The sequence below is a fragment of the Spinacia oleracea genome, chromosome 1 (genome assembly GCF_020520425.1).
Source record: "Spinacia oleracea cultivar Varoflay chromosome 1, BTI_SOV_V1, whole genome shotgun sequence".
NCBI classification, from domain to species: Eukaryota; Viridiplantae; Streptophyta; class Magnoliopsida; order Caryophyllales; family Amaranthaceae; genus Spinacia; species Spinacia oleracea.
The window spans coordinates 58,877,733-58,896,231 of NC_079487.1; the positions used below are offsets into that span (position 1 = coordinate 58,877,733).

At 38.2% G+C, this 18,499-nt stretch overlaps 1 long non-coding RNA gene across 1 annotated transcript; it reads right to left on the minus strand.

The window, feature by feature from the left end:
• Window positions 1-11,255: 11,255 nt before the first annotated feature.
• LOC130465896 (uncharacterized) lies at window positions 11,256-12,753 on the minus strand. The gene is made up of 2 exons (XR_008925910.1): window positions 12,612-12,753; window positions 11,256-11,500 (listed from the first exon to the last, which is right to left on the minus strand). It is a non-coding gene; the product is annotated as an uncharacterized lncRNA (long non-coding RNA).
• Between the last annotated feature and the right edge of the window lie 5,746 nt (window positions 12,754-18,499).

Consider the following 18,499-nt stretch of genomic DNA (forward strand, 5'->3'; position numbering starts at 1 on the left):
TTTAGGATTCCCGCACAAGCATTGCACGAGCACCGTACACCCGCGCAAGCCTTGCGGCCCACGCTAGGCGCACAGCGCTCGGCCCACTGCTGCTGTGCTCTCGCGCGCGCGCCTTAGGCCTTGGCTGGGCCTGGCCTTGCGCTGGGCCTGGTCGAGGCTTGGCACACGATTGTGCGTGTGGGCTCGTTGGGCGATGGCCTGGCTTCGTGCTGGGCCTTCGTCTAGCGGGCCTCGTCCGATGCTAATTCGTACGATACGCTTCCGATTAAATTTCCGATTCCGGAATTCATTTCCGATACGAACAATATTTAATATTTCCGATTCCGGAATCAATTTCCGTTTCGAACAAATATTTAATATTTCCGTTTCCGGAATTATTTTCCGATTCCGATAATATTTCCGATTCTGACAATATTTCCGTTTCCGGCAATATTTCCGATTCCGGCAATATTTCCATTTCCGATAATATTTTCCGATACGTACCATGTTTCCGTTTCCGGCAACATCTACGACTTGGATAATATTTATATTTCCGATACGATCCATATTTCCGTTTCCGGCAATATCATCGTTTCTGGAGTATTCATTTCTTGCCTGTGACGATCTCAGCTCCCACTGAAACCAAGATCCGTCGATTCCGAATATCCATAGATGGAGTATTTAATGCCATTAAATACTTGATCCGTTTACGTACTATTTGTGTGACCCTACGGGTTCAGTCAAGAGTAAGCTGTGGATTAATATCATTAATTCCACTTGAACTGAAGCGACCTCTAGCTAGGCATTCAGCTCACTTGATCTCACTGAATTATTAATTTTTTAATTAATACTGAACCTTATTTATTAGACTTAACATTGAATGCATACTTGGACCAAGGGCATTATTTCCTTCAATTGATTGGTTCAATAATGTATGCTATGATATGTACACGCCCAGATGTTGCGTACGCACTCAGTGCTACGAGAAGATACCAGTCAGACCCAGGAGAGGCGCATTGGACTACTGCCAAGAATATTCTGAAGTACCTGAAAAGACACAAAGATGACTTCCTGGTCTATGGTGGAGATGATGAATTAATTGTTAAAGGCTATACGGACGCAAGTTTCCAAACCGACAAAGATGATTTCAGATCACAGTCTGGGTTTGTCTTCTGCCTCAACGGAGGTGCAGTAAGCTAGAAAAGTGCTAAGCAAAGCACCATTGCGGATTCAACAACTGAAGCGGAGTACATAGCTGCACATGAAGCAGCAAAGGAAGCTATATGGCTAAGGAAGTTCATAGGTGAACTTGGTGTAGTCCCCTCCATTAAAGGACCAATAGCCCTGTATTGCGATAATAACGGAGCTATTGCACAGGCAAAGGAGCCTAGACACCACCAGAGAGTCAAGCATGTACTTCGTAGATTTCACCTTCTACGAGAGTTCGTTGAAAGAAAAGAAGTCGAGATAAACAAGATTGGAACTGATGACAACATATCAGATCCATTGACTAAACCTCTGCGCAGGCGAAGCACAACTCGCACACTGCAGCTATGGGAATCAAGCATATTGGAGAATGGCTTTGATATCCCTGTTTAATGTTTTAAAGTTTTAGAGTTTAAATCTTTGTTAAACATTATTGGTTAATCATTCACAATAAATGAAAAGAATTCATTTTTCCATTTAATTTGTGGTTTATTAAATGATGAGTCCCTTCAATTTGACGATATATTAAAGATAGACTGTCAGGACCAGTCCTGTGACTAAGAAATGTCTATCAAGTGAACTTGAATGTCAAAGGTTGAAAATGGTCCCTAGTCGGAGTTTTCTATAAAATTGGACGCATAGAAAACGTTAGACGATTAGAATGCAAGATGACTAGTAGTTCTATTTCTTGAACTATGTGGACATGGCAATGTCATAATCATTTGCATAGATACTTACTTTGGGAAGACTAGTATCGGACAAGACCTATGAAACTTTACTGTAAGAGATGAAAATCTGTCATAAGTAAATTTCATTAAAATTATTAGACACTAAATCCTCAATACCTGAGTGATTTGAGATTACTTGTTTGAGAACTGGTTGCTTTAACGTTGACCAACCGTCGCACCGTAAAAGGAGGCTATAAAGGCAACGCTCAGGTAATCACCTATCAAACGAAGTCTAATCTCAAGATCGCAAGATTGGGATTGTCCTCCCATAAATCGGGATGAGATGCTTAAAAGTTGTACAAGGCCACTCGGAGAGCTAGAAACTGTGAAATGCATGGCCGTGCTCGGATGAATCATAGGCTATGATTATCTGTTTATTTGATCAGTTGAACTCTGAAACCGAGGAACACCTCTGGACATAATAAGGATGACAACTCTTACCTTATGTTCAAGAGCAAGCATCGAGCGACAAAGGAATTAGGAAATGCACACTTGTCCCTAAGGACAAGTGGGAGACTGAAGGAAATAATGCCCTTGGTCCAAGTATGCATTCTATTTGAAGTCTAATAAGTGCGGTTCAGTATTAATTAACAAGTTAATAATTCAGTGAGATCAAGTGAGCTGAATGCCTAGCTAGAGGCCGCTTCAGTTCAAGTGGAATTAATGATATTAATCCACAGCTTACTCTTGACTGAACCCGTAGGGTCACACAAATAGTACGTAAACGGATCAAGTATTTAATGGCATTAAACACTCCATCTATGGATATTCGGAATCGACGGATGTTGGTTTCAGTGGGAGCTGAGATCGTCACAGGCAAGAAATGAATACTCCGGAAACGATGATATTGCCGAAAATGGAAATATGGATCGTATCGGAAATATAAATATTATCCAAGTCGTAGATGTTGCCGGAAACGGAAACATGGTACGTATCGGAAAATATTATCGGAAATGGAAATATTGCCGGAATCGGAAATATTGCCGGAAACGGAAATATTGTCAGAATCGGAAATATTTTCGGAATCGGAAAATAATTCAGGAAACGGAAATATTAAATATTTGTTCGAAAAGGAAATTAATTCCGGAATCGGAAATATTAAATATTGTTCGTATCGGAAATGAATTCCGGAATCGGGAAATTAATCGGAAGCGTATCGTACGAATTAGCATCGGACGAGGCCTGCCAGACGAAGGCCCAGCACGAAGCCGGGCCATCGCCCAGCAAGCCAGCGCGCCACAACGCACCAGCCAAGGCTGCGCCAGGCCCACCGCAAGGCAGGCCCAGCGCGCGCCAAGGCTCTGGCAGCGTGTGGGCCTCGTGGCAATGTGCTGCGAGCTCGCGGGCTGCGCGCGCGCGCATGGCGCCCCTCATGGGCTGCTGTGCATACGTGTGTGTGTTTGTGTGCTATACGAATCCTAAAGCTGTCAGGTTTCGACATATGATTAAATTCCTAAACCTAAAAGGATGAATTAATTAAATAAGAATTCTATTAGGATTCTAGTTTAATTAATTCGTATCCTAATAGGATTCCAGTTCCTTTTCCATACCTCTATAAATAGGTGCCTAGGGTCATAATTTATAGACACAATTAAAAGTATTCAAGTATTCAAAGTGATTTTTGAGAGCAAAAATTCAGTCACATAATTGCCTACAACAGCCGAAAATTCTAAGTACCTTAAGGGCGTTCCTAGTTGGTCAAACTTAAGGCGGATCCGGACGTGCTGTGGACTATCTACGGAGGGACGACACTTGGAGTCCTAAAGACTTGTTCTTGTTCGGTTCGGGCGCAGCTAGGGAGGGCACGCAACAAAGTGTATGCATCTAAACTATGCTAAATGATTATGTGTAAATAATATGCTTTCCTGGCTTTATGGTTTTTCCGCATGATTTATGTTTTGTCATATGAATAATAACCTAACAGTAGATGTTGCCGGAAACGGAAATGTGGTACGTATCGGAAAATATTATTGGAAATGGAAATATTGCCGGAATCGGAAATATTGCCGGAAACGGAAATATTGTCAGAATCGGAAATATTATCGGAATCGGAAAATAGTTCCGGAAACGGAAATATTAAATATTTGTTCGTATCGGAAATGAATTCCGGAACCGGGAATTTAATCGGAAGCGTATCGTACGAATAATCATCGGACGAGGCCTGCCGGACGAAGGCCCAGCACGAAGCCAGGCCATCGCCCAGCAAGCAAGACGCGCGCCAGCGCCTAGCCCAAGGCAGCTCCAGGCCCACCGAAAGGCAGGCCCAGCGCGCCAAGGCAAGGCTGCGCAGCGTGGGCTGCGTGGGCCGAGCGCACGCGTGCGGGCGCCCTTGTGGCTCCGTGCGTGTGTGTGTTTGTGTCCATGCACAATTCCTAAATCTATTAGGATTTGGTGTATAATTAAATTCCTATTCCTAAAAGGATTATTTAATTAATTAGAGTCCTTGTAGGATTCTAAGTTTAATTAAATCGTATCCTACTAGGATTCCAATTCCCTTTCCAAACCTCTATAAATAAGGGCCTAGGGTCATAATTTATGCACACGGGATTGAAGTATTCTAAAGGTAAGTTTTGAAAGAAAAATAAGCCAAACACTTGCAAACACATTAACCGAATTTCCTAGTAACCTTAAGGGCGATTCTAGTTGGTCTGAAAACTTCATTTGAACATTATTTTTTGAATACTTTGCCCATGTGACATTCATGGTTATTTCAATTAGCATGTTCGGTTTTGGTGCCGAGCATTGTCGTCGTAGGAGGCCTAACAACGACACAAAGAGTTATTTTATTTTTTACAAGTCGCTTTTTAGAATCGAGTGCCTTTCATACGCCCTCGCAACAATTTTTTCAAAAAGTTTTTTTTTGCTACGTATATTTTTTTATGCGCGGGCACCGAGGCTGCTGTGCCTGACCAAAAGGCCAGGCAGCAACTTCAGCGCCCAGCAGTGGGCGTGAGAAATTTCGGCGCCAAGCCAGGGGCGTTGAAAATGCGTCCCTGGCTGGTTCTCGTTTTCAGTTTTCGTCTACTTTTGTTTTTACGACTTTAAATTTGCGTGCTTGCCTTATAACGTCCTTTACGCGTTGTGCAGCGTTTGTGGGATTCGTTACGGCCATCCCGAGCGTCGCTTATTTTTGTGGCGATCGTTCGGGCTTGCGGAACACGTATTTTGGTATAACTCTTTGGCCAATTGGTTCATGAATGTTTGGGCAATTCTTTTTAAGGTCCTTAGTTTTCTAGCATTATTTGTCTAGCATTTTTCGTACGCACAATCATAACATAGTCACACAGTTCGCTACACATAACTACATTACAAACATGGATTTGAAAATTAAATATGTCACGTAGTTTATGATAGGCTTCTATGGGTAGTATTTGCGCCTGGCTTGGTACCGCTTCTATCGTAGATCCAACACATGCCCCGATCGAGGTAGTGTCTTCAACAGACGAATTTCGCTCAAGAGGCAAACCCGCAAGTGCAAGCCAAGGGGGCATGCAGGCGAGAGGGACCTAATGAGCGAGCGATTGGGTTCGGGATAGGTGTACTACCTGCACAAGTATCGAGTGGGCAACAATCGCGGCGTATGCACCCCCCTATTGGCGAAAAAAAGGTATCCTTAGTCCCAACTCCCGAGGGAGCCGAGATTCGTTATGCGGTTCTGCCCGTTCACATTAATATGCTGATTTTCAGGTCGTCCCAACTTGATGGGGAAATAAACGCGCGGTAGGATCGTTTCACCTTTCGGCTATTTTGATTACCTACAAGCACGAGTATTTCCTGTTAGGTTATGATACATATGACAATTCATAAATCATGCGGAAAAACCATAAAGCCAGGAAAGCATATTATTTACACATAATCATTTAGCATAGTTTAGATGCCTACACTTTGTTGCGTGCCTTCCCTAGCTGCGCCCGAACCGAAGAAGAACAAGTCTTTAGGACTCCAAATGTCGTCCCTCCGTAGATAGTCCACAGCACGTCCGGATCCGCCTTAAGCTTGACCAACTAGGATCGCCCTTAAGGTACTTAGAATTTTCGGCTATTGTAGGCAATTATGTGACTGAACTTTTGCTCTCAAAAATCACTTTGAATACTTGAATACTTCAATTGTTGTATCTATAAATTATGACCCTAGGCACCTATTTATAGAGGTATGGAAAAGGAACTGGAATCCTATTAGGATACGAATTAATTAAACTAGAATCCTAATAGAATTCTTATTTTAATTAAATCATCCTTTTAGGTTTAGGAATTTAATCATATGTCGAAACCTGATAGCTTTAGGATTCGTATAGCACACAAACACACACAGGCACGCATAGCAGCCCACGAGGGGCGCCATGCGCGCGCGCGCAGCCCGCGAGCTCGCAACCCATTGCCACGAGGCCCACACGCTGCCGCAGCCTTGGCGCACGCTGGGCCTGCCTTGCGGTGGGCCTGGCGCAGCTTTGGCTGGTGCGTTGTGGCGCGCTGGCTTGCTGGGCAATGGCCCGGCTTCGTGCTGGGCCTTCGTCTGGCAGGCCTCGTCCGATGCTAATTCGTACGATACGCTTCCGATTAATTTCCCGATTCCGGAATTCATTTTCGATACGAACAATATTTAATATTTCCGATTCCGGAATTAATTTCCGTTTCCTGAATTATTTTTCGATTCCGATAATATTTCCGATTCTGACAATATTTCCGTTTCCGGCAATATTTCCGATTCCGGCAATATTTCCATTTCCGATAATATTTTCCGATACGTACCATGTTTCCGTTTCCGGCAACATCTACGACTTGGATAACATTTATATTTCCGATACGATCCATATTTCCGTTTCCGGCAATATCATCGTTTCCGGAGTATTCATTTCTTGCCTGTGACGATCTCAGCTCCCACTGAAACCAAGATCCGTCGATTCCGAATATCCATAGATGGAGTATTTAATGCCATTAAATACTTGATCCGTTTACGTACTATTTGTGTGACCCTACGGGTTCAGTCAAGAGTAAGCTGTGGATTAATATCATTAATTCCACTTGAACTGAAGCGGCCTCTAGCTAGGCATTCAGCTCACTTGATCTCACTGAATTATTAACTTGTTAGTTAATACTGAACCGCACTTATTAGACTTAGCATAGAATGCATACTTGGACCAAGGGCATTATTTCCTTCAGTCTCCCACTTGTCCTTAGGGACAAGTGTGCATTTCCTAATTCTTTTGTCGCTCGATGCTTGCTCTTGAACATAAGGTAAGAGTTGTCATCCTTATTATGTCCAAAGGTGTTCCTCGGTTTCAGAGTTCAACTGATCAAATAGACAGATAATCATAGCTTATGATTCATCCGAGCACGGCCATGCATTTCACAGTTTCTAGCTCTCCGAGTGGCCTTGTACAACTTTTAAGCATCTCATCCCGATTTATGGGAGGACAATCCCAATCTTGCGATCTTGAGATTAGACTTCGTTTGATAGGTGATTACCGGAGCGTTGCCTTTATAGCCTCCTTTTACGGTGCGACGGTTGGTCAACGTCAAAGCAACCAGTTCTCAAACAAGTAATCTCAAATCACTCAGGTATTGAGGATTTAGTGTCTAATAATTTTAATGAAATTTACTTATGACAGATTTTCATCTCTTACAGTAAAGTTTCATAGGTCTTGTCCGATACTAGTCTTCCCAAAGTAAGTATCTATGCAAATGATTATGACATTGCCATGTCCACATAGTTCAAGAAACAGAACTACTAGTCATCTTGCATTCTAGTCGTCTAACGTTTTCTATGCGTCCAATTTTATAGAAAACTCCGACCAGGGACCATTCTCAACTTTTGACATTCAAGTTCACTTGATAGACATTTCTTAGTCACAGGACTGGTCCTGACAGTCTATCTTGAATATTTCGTCAAATTGAAGGGACTCATCATTTAATACTAAACCAAGATTAAATGGAATATGAAAATACATTTCATATATGATAAATGTTCAACCCCAATGTTTTACAACCATGGGCCTTAAACCCATCTTTAAAACAGTTCATGGAATTTCAAAGCTATGTTTGATTTCCAGTGCTACAATGTGAGTGTTGCTTCTCACTTGTTGCATAGGTTTAGTTATCATGCTTTGCCAATCTTAATATCCTTTTCATCGAATGATTTTCGAGATATGATGATAAGATCTTTTGAGTTTGTTTATTATGTGATCTAGTCTTTCTTACTTAAATAGTGGTTCTACGCATTTTGCAATGAAGAACCATCAAGGTAGCAGACATGTGATCCACCCAAGTTCAATGAAGAACTCTTTAATATAAACAACTCTATTTTATTGCTTCTTAGGCAATAAGTACTTTTACTTCAACTGTATAGGTTGCTAGTGATGCTTTGTTTGGATTTACTTATCCAAGCAGTTCACAGATATGCGGAAGACTTTCCAACTATATCTTAGAACTTAGAAATTTAATTTCCCACGCAACAACTCATGGTCTCCAATCAATGTTGCCATTTCAAATCACGATGCTCTATGGCTCGTCTTTGTCAATGGTTAACTCCATAGGGTCTTGCTTGATCCTTTGCCAGTGTTTATGCATGTAGCATCCATATTTAGCACATCTTTATTTCCTTGAATCAATAACTATTCCTATGTACCCTTTTAAGTACCATAAGTATTCTTGATCTCAATCTAGTTGATCTTTACTTAGATCAATAGAGATTGGTATATGTTCGTCATGCCTAAAGTCATACGATACATTTTTGGCGATCCTCATATTATATCATACATGATAAATTCTTTTGCAGAATAATTCTCAATTGAATTGTATTCATGTAACTTTAGCTCATTCAATTTCAGTAGATACTGAATCCAGCTAAATTCTTTGACATATAATATAGGTTAAGAATCTCACTTAGATTCTTTGATGTTTTAACTTAGTAAATGCTTATACATAGTTCAAACATTCTTTTACTTAGATTTATTCACATGGGTCGAATATCTCCAATGGAGTATTTCGTGTTTGATTTAGTAAATGCCATTACTTAATCCAAAACAATATTATAAGATCTTTGTAAATAGATCTTAGTACCCAGTATGGACTAAGTTTCACCTTGGTCCATCATTGATGAATAATCTCAAATCTAAGTATTTAGCATTTGAATGTTATTTCACAATAGAGAGATATGTGTGTGATACACATAGGACCAATTAAGTTTTATGTACTCCCACTAAACTTCTTATATATCTATAAGAATCATGTACATTTTATGAAACTAAAATACTTATTAGCTTCACTAAAATACATTTCTAATTCCCAATTGCTTGCTTAAATCTGTACTTAGATTTTATAAACTAGCTTTTCTTTTCAAGCATTTATTTGGATCCACAAATCCTATGACATACCATGTACATAGTTTCTTCCAACATTTGACTGGGGAAGATGTTTTGTCATCCAATTGCCATATGTACCAATATGCAATCATTGCTTGAATTATAGACTTAAGCATTACGATTTTGCATGAGGTTTCAACACAATCCACATCGTGAATTTGCTTGTAACCTTTAGCAACTAATCTAGCTTTGTGTGTGAACACAATTTCATGTTTGATGGTTTTTATCCTTAAAACAAACTTTGCAACCAATAGGTGTGAAACTATTCTTGCAAATCAACAAAATTTCAATTTTGTCATCAAAACATTGAGTATGTTTTATGGCCACTAACCATTTAAAACATTTGAGTTTATATATGGCCTCTAACCGTTTTAGGGAATCTGGGTTTCGTCATAGCTTTCTTACAAGTCACAAACTCATTAATCTACATGATAATAGTTTGACTGCAAGTTGTAGGTTTCTTCACTATCTAATAGAAGAATTGCATAGTTACAGTGACCTGAACTCCATGTTTCTTCACTATCTAATAGAAGAATCTCATAGTTTCAGTGACTTGAACTCTATGCCTACAAGAGTATAGAACATCAAACAACAGAATATCAATAGCCACTTAAAAGTCCTTTGAATATTCTGTTCTCCTTGAAGCACTTGTAAAGTCTTCTAAGAGATGTCTATTCTTTAAAGCCACTTCTAAAGTCCTTAAAGAATACGTGTTCGGATTTTCTAAAGAACTTCGAAAAGCCTCCGGAATGTCCGTTTATGTTTGTTGTTCGCCTCGAAGACTTTCGAGGTCTATTTTCTCCCACTTGTCATTTTGGAAACGAATCTCCAAAATGACATTATTTCGAGCAAACAAACATTACGTTCTCAAAAATTCGTGGTAGAAACAATACCCTTGTGTCTCATTTGAATAAATCACAATGAAACATATATCTATACTTGGGCCATAGTTTGTCGAATGACAAACACTAAGCTCCCACTGAGTTTTGCAACTCTCTAGATATATTTATGAAAAGTTATTCTGAAATTACTTTTCAATAGCTTTGACGAATTTGGTTTAGTTTGGTGGTAGTTGAGCATTTTGTTTTAGAAATTATAGGAAAAGTCCTTATGATTCATCATTAATCGAATCAAGTACTAATTGACTTCGATTATTCCAACTAAGATATGCCATATCTTATGGACCTAGATTGTGAAATTACAACACACAACCTGATGATCATATTTGGTCTCAAGTAATCATCAACATGATCTAACCTAGATCTTTATGATTTCTTGCCAAGTGGATTTTATACTTCTGAATCTTGGAACTACAGCAAACAGATTCAACTTATATCACATTTGAGTCAATAAACCCATATTCACTCAAATCCATGTGAAATAATAAAGTCATAAAATCTTTCTTTAGCTTTGAACTCTATTGTCTAGGTGTTCTAACAATAGTTCATATCTTTTGTTACTTTCAACAAGTAAGACTAGTCGTCTTAAATTGATCTAGAAATCAATGAACTTTCAAAAGTCCATTAAAATAGAGCTTTTGAATGTTAACTTGTTGATATGGTCTAAGCAACAATGCCAAAGATTAGTGGAACTCAAATCAAGGGTTTGATTTGAACCTAGTAAAGTTTTTATTTTTAAAGAGTTGTTTGTTTTAATCAAGCATATTGACTCAACCCGTAAATGACCATTTCATTCAAATAAACAAACAAACATTGTTTTTGTTCTTCTGAATGTGAGTCTTTCTGTGTTTGAAACAGAAATTTAGGTATGCTGATTATGGAACAAAATATCCATTAAGTTCCAGCCTTTGAAAGGACTTAAAACAAACTAGATGACCCTACAACTAATGTAGCATTGCCATGCTTCATTTCCCACTTGTAGGTCATTAGTGTAGCCTAGCTTCCATTGTTTGAGTTATTACCGAAGTAAGAACCTCAAGCGGTATATGATGTAACACCCCCGATTTACTAGCTAGAAAGAAATAAGAATATAAAAGACTTTATAATAAATTTGCGGAAACTTACACCTAAATCGGAGGTATCACCGCCACACTTGATCACATTGTCAAGTGCTAAGGCTTACAATACTCAAACTATTACAACTCGATTACTAGGTGGTCTATTTAAACTAGAAGTATTAAACGGTCATACACGACAAAACGATAATATTGAGCTCTTTCAACTTGTAATTGCATCTTTCACGATCCATCTGCTCCAGTCAATCTTGACTGCTCACCATAGTGGACAAATTCCAAAAGGATCGTCGCAGGGCCACCATAAGAAAAAGACATGGCCGCAAACACACATAACAAATAAACACACACGTCAGCAAAAGCTGAGTAATCAACGCTTATTGAATAAGCAGACATATAATAATAATAATAATAATAATAATAATAATAATAATAATAATAAATAATAATAATAATAATAATAATAATAATTTAGCAAACACATAAGTACAAATTGATAAACAATTCTTATAAAACTAGTACATATAACCATAAGTAACAAGGGTTTATTTTTAATTTCTTATAAGTTCACCATTTGAGTATTGTGGATCGAGTCCACCACCCAATAGTATATATTGAACTATTGGATGTAACCACCAGAGAGATGTGGATCGCGTCCACCACCCATTAGTATATATTAAACTATTGGGTGTAACCACCAGAAAAATGTGAATCTAGTCCGGCCACCACCCAATAGTATTGGACTATTGGATGTAACCACCAAACAGGTCTTAGTCTTTAAGTGTGCACACCCCCCAGTGAGTGTTTTTAACTCAAAGGAGTAGAATAAGCCTAGGTCGTGCTAGTTAGCTCCGACTAAAATATTAAGACACGATGTGTCATACCACCAATATGTTCATCACCTTAGGGGATCCTGCCTAAGATGTCTTACCGACCAAGTGTATTACATTTTAAGTACTTATATTTTAATAGAGAGTGTGTATGATTGTACATGCATAACCAGTTATCAACAAGCAATTATTTTGCACTTTTACGCAAGGTCATTTCGAAAATCAAGGCAACTTACTACCACCTACATCAAATTGTTAACATATAAAAATATTAAAGGGGTTTTCTAACACTTCTAATCTCACTGCATACCCATATATATATATATAAGTTACATTAATAAGCTAGGCACATATCTGACTATCGTATGTCACGGTTCAACCATTCCGACTAATAAAACATGTATAGTATAATTCGATAAGTCACATGCCGTAATAATCTTTAACATAAAATACCAAGCAAACAACATATCACACGTATTCACGTAAAAACCATATTTCTTTATAGGGTTTACAAAGTGGTGAACATAGTAGCTTACCTTAACTGCTTATATAGTTTCAAAGATCGCGTACACGCACACTAATAGGGATCTTCCCGCTCTACGGATTCTACAACCAAGTATAACATAACCAGTGTCAAATACCATAGTGGTCGTAACCTATGTAATATATATAGTAGACATATTTTACGATACATATATATGTGTGTGTGTGTACGATGCGGGTGTGAAAGGCCTTGTTATAATCTCTGTTAGATTAGTGGGTGGATAAAATATTTAAATCCAAAATATGATAACCTTATTACTATAATAAGTCAAAATTATAAGGAAAGCTAAATCAACCTAGCATCTAAATACGTAGCAGTGTTAGAATCGATTTCATAAAAAAAAGAATTTGTTTATTTATAAATATAGTACCAAAGTTTAATGAAAACAGAGGTTAATAATGAAATCCTTTCTCTTATGTGACTCAAGAGAAAAGGATGAACCCTCAAGAAAAGAGTTAACTTTACGTAACCAAGACACCTAAAAAAATGCAAAAGAATAGTCGAGCAACCAAGCCAATTTCGGAAAGGAACACTACCTTCGTTACCGGTCGGGTTTCTAAAATGTAAAGCCAAGTGTGTAGGGGATGATGCAGACTACAAGGTAGTGTTTTTCACGGTAGTATTCGTTGTAATTTAGTGGTGTTTCGGTGCAGCCGAAAGTAGGTAGAAACCAACTTCCGCGATCGAGGTTTATCTTTAGTTTTCTTGAGTGGTTCTTCTGGAGAGGATGTGAGGGAGTAATATGTTTTTGCAAAATCCTAGGAATGATGACAAAGTCAGTATTTATAGGAAATCCTAAAAGTGTGAAGTTAAGGGTTAAAATACTAATTAACCGGGATAAGATGATGATAAGCATTGCTAAAAGATAAGTAGCTAGTTTGTTAGTTTCGGGAAGTTTGTTAGAGATGGATGGAATAAGATCACGGTGGATTGGGTTATGATCCTAAGTTTGTTGGACAATTCAAATCATAATAAGATTGAGATGAGTTAAATCTTGAGGCTTGATCACGTATGCGAGATACTAGGGGTTACTTGGTAATGGAGGTTAATGAGTCATACGGTTTCTTTGGTGTAGGTGCCTCCCACTAATTGTCTAGGTAAAACAAAAACAATTTATAATAAGTCAATTTTATAATAAGTAGATCATGATAATTATTAGAATAATAAAGTACTACTTTTAGATTTAAGATAATAGCTAATATTTATAAAATTTAATAAAACAATTATGTTTATTGATAAAATAGTATTTTATTTTACTACAATAATTAGCATTGTTAGAGATAAAATAAGGGTTATTACATATGATACCAAGGAAGTTTGATTGCTAGGTCACTTCTCTTTAAACATAAACTTATAGGTAGAAACGAAATCGTAAATTCCTTTCATTTGTTCCTTGTTTTCCTATTTCTTGTACCCTTTCTTATAGTCTTAAGAATTGAATTCTATAGTGTTGACTTTTATACTTTGTTAGACATGTCCGATGTCATTCCAACAGAGTTCTTACCATTTTATTTATGTTGAATATTCTGTTTCAACTAGATGATCTTACTAGAAGCTTCTAAAGTTCTCTAAGCATCAATCTTATTCGACTGTCTAGGGACTAGACTCATTCGAGAATTAAATGGACAAAGATATTAGGTTGTTAATCATTGGTAAAGCTGAGTGTTTAAACTCAATGCTTTATGATCTCAAAACTACATTGTATTTTGAATTCACAAGCACCATTCGGTTTGCCATTCGACTTTGATACTCGAAAACAACCATAAAAGTCGCTAAAAGAAACGTACATTTTAAATCGCTCATTTTCTCTCATTTCCGTGAATCGTTCTTGAATTCACTACCAATCGAGGAAATTTACTGTTACCTTTCTAAAAGGATTTATTGCAGGGCAAGATATTTAATTATAAACAATAATTAAAACATACATTGAAGCATGCAAAGTCTAAACATTTATCATGAATAATAACTTGAAAATTAAAGCAATCATGCAATTTAAACAAGTCATTAGCATTTTATTCGAGTTTACTGTTCCGGCAGGTGTGAATAAAATGATTCCAAGATCCTAAAATCATTGAAGAACTAAGCACAGTTTGTCGACTTAATCCTAAAACATCTTAGGTAAGCAAAAGCCTTTTGCTAATAGTCTAGAAACTATTCTTGGTTGATAGGTACGTCTAAGAACTTATTAGGTAAACCTATCGATTTTGCCACGACATAAAAGGACTCCTTACTTATATCGTTGAGTTTCACCAAAACTAACATGTACTCACAATTATTTGTGTACCTTGCCCCTTTAGGACCAATAAGTAACACCACGCTGAGCGAAAACTATTACTAGATTGATGTAAAGGATATCCAAGCAAGTGTATATTTTGGCATGGAACCTTTTAACTCAATTTTTAAGTTTGGAACTTAAGGCTCTTACTATGTTGGTTAGATTTTAAGTGAACTAAAATCCTTAATCATGCAACATAATCAAGCTTTGATCTCATGCATTTTAAGACATATTTAAAAGCAATAAATAACTTAAAACATGCATAAGATAAATGTGATCTAGTATGGCCCGACTTCATCTTGAAGCTTCAACTTCGAAGTTCGTCTTGAAAATCTCCGTGGGAGGCACCATTTTCTTCAAATAGGATAAGCTATAATTAAAACTAATTACAACTATTTGATGGTACGCAGACCATATTTGAATTGAAAAACAACTTTGGTACTTTAGACCAATTACATTCAAATTAATGGTACGCAGACCATATTTTCTATCCTATTTGGGCCATACTAGTCACTTCATAACCTGCAAAACAGTACATATACAATATATACCATTCACCCATTCATTATCATGAATGGCCCACATAGCTGGTTAGTAAAACACATTATGCATCACATAAACATTTGCAGCAATTAATCAAGGGCACCAATAATCTACAAATTATTCAGTCCTTATTAATTCTAATCAAGTTGTTTTAACCTTAAGGATTTGTAGACCTAATCAAGAGTTTATGACTAAAAAGGGCTCCCACTTAAACCAATAAATTCATATGCTTTACTAATTTTAAACATAAAAATGTATTTCTAGTCTAACCGGAAACATACAAATTTAATTAAAATTTAAAGCTCATATAAATTTATAATTGAATCCATCAATTTAATTTAATTTCAGTCGTATTTAAATTAATAAATGATTTTAATTTTAGTAAAATAATTAGAATAAATAAAATTTATTATAATTACAATATTCAAAATTAAAATCCAAGAAAATAATTTAAATTATTAATTTTAAAATTAATTAAAATTACGTAAACTGAAAATCTCAAATTAAAATTTCAAAATGATCTAATCGCAACGCAACAACCCCACGCAACGCACGCCCATGGGCCACACGCACACAGCCATCGCTGGCCATGTGCGCGCAGCCCATGCGCTGCGTCGCATCGCTGCTGCTCCCCATCGCAAGGCGCCAATCGAACACGCGAGCCAGTGCACGCTGCGCGCGCCAGCGCTCGATGCACGTGAGCCATCGCTCGCTGCGCTCGCTTGCCAGCGCTCGATCCATGCGAGCCATCGCTCGCTGCGCGCCTGCCTTTCCCGCACGCGAGCTTGCGCTCATCGCACGAGGCAGCAGTATGCGAGCTGGCGCTCGCTGCGCGCGAGCCATCGACGCTGTGCGTAGCGCTCGTGGCACGCGAGCTTGCGCTCGCTGCGCGCGAGGCTCCGCATGCTTGCGCGAGGCAGTGCGCGCTGTGGCGCAGCACGCTTGCTGCCCACACGCGACTGATGTGCCTTGCTCTCGCCCTTGCCCACACGCCCATTGCTCACAGCCCACGACACAAGGCAGGGCTGCTGCCTTGTGCTCGTGCACCATGCCCTTGCTCGCTGCATTCGTACCGCATGGGCGACGAGCTCCCTTGCTCGTCGTCGCATGCCCGCACTATACAACACCCTTTAAGGGTAACACGTAGCGTCCATTGCTTTGTGCGTGCAAGTTATATGAGCGAGTCGCATAAAAATTAAAATTTATATTCAAAATTAATGACAAATTAATAAATAATATTAATTTCATAATTTTAGGGCGAAAAATCGAAAATTTATTATTTAATTGATTTCCGATTAACATGGATTCAAGTCTAGGTCATATAAATTTAAATTTTATCATAAATTTACAATTTTTATGGTGGTTTTTAATCATAGGTATCTAATTAAATTATAACTAATTATGAAAATCAAATTAATTCTAAATTATTCCAATTTTCAACAAATTAATCATAATTACAAATTAGATTGCATAATTAACAAGGCTAGGCATTCAAACTTGTTAAACATATACAGTAGGTCAATCAAAAATTCAAGATTTATCAACAAGAATCGCAAATATTTAATTTAACATCTTAAATTTACGAAATTTTGCATTCGAAAAACTAAAACCTCTGAAAAGTCATAGTTAGGCTTCGAATTTGAGAATTCTGGGTTCGGCCGAAAAAAATTACTTTTGTCAAAATTTTAGAATGCCTTTAACATGCGAAATTGACACAAAAATCACTCGATTTGGATGAGTAACGAAGAAACTGCCGAAAAACTGCGTACGTATAATTAAATAAACGCAATTTGCAATTAATTAACAATTACGAAAATTAATCACCCCTTTTTAATTCTTGCAAATTTGTAATATTTAACCATGTTTATGCAATTTAGATTATGAAAATAATAAGAGGCTCTGATACCACTGTTAGGTTATGATACATATGACAATTCATAAATCATGCGGAAAAACCATAAAGCCAGGAAAACATATTATTTACACATAATCATTTAGCATAGTTTAGATGCATACACTTTGTTGCGTGCCTTCCCTAGCTGCGCCCGAACCGAACAAGAACAAGTCTTTAGGACTCCAAATGTCGTCCCTCCGTAGATAGTCCACAGCACGTCCAGATCCGCCTTAAGCTTGACCAACTAGGATCACCCTTAAGGTACTTAGAATTTTCGGCTATTGTAGGCAATTATGTGACTGAATTTTTGCTCTCAAAAATCACTTTGAATACTTGAACACTTCAATTGTTGTATCTATAAATTATGACCCTAGGCACCTATTTATAGAGGTATGGAAAAGGAACTGGAATCCTATTAGGATACGAATTAATTAAACTAGAATCCTAATAGAATTCTTATTTTAATTAATTCATCCTTTTAGGTTTAGGAATTTAATCATATGTCGAAACCTGATAGCTTTAGGATTCGTATAGCACACAAACACACACACGCACGCACAGCAGCCCACGAGGGGCGCCATGCGCGCGCGCGCAGCCCATTGCCACGAGGCCCACACGCTGCCGCAGCCTTGGCGCGCGCTGGGCCTGCCTTGCGGTGGGCCTGGCGCAGCTTTGGCTGGTGCGTTGTGGCGCGCTGGCTTGCTGGGCGATGGCCCGGCTTCGTGCTGGGCCTTCGTCTGGCAGGCCTCGTCCGATGCTAATTCGTACGATACGCTTCCGATTAATTTCCCGATTCTGGAATTCATTTCCGATACGAACAATATTTAATATTTCCGATTCCGGAATTAATTTCTGTTTCGAACAAATATTTAATATTTCCGTTTCCTGAATTATTTTCCGATTCCGATAATATTTCCGATTCTGACAATATTTCCGTTTCCGGCAATATTTCCGATTCCGGCAATATTTCCATTTTCGATAATATTTTCCGATACGTACCATGTTTCCGTTTCCGGCAACATCTACGACTTCGATAATATTTATATTTCCGATACGATCCATATTTCCGTTTCCGGCAATATCATCGTTTCCGGAGTATTCATTTCTTGCCTGTGACGATCTCAGCTCCCACTGAAACCAAGATCCGTCGATTCCGAATATCCATAGA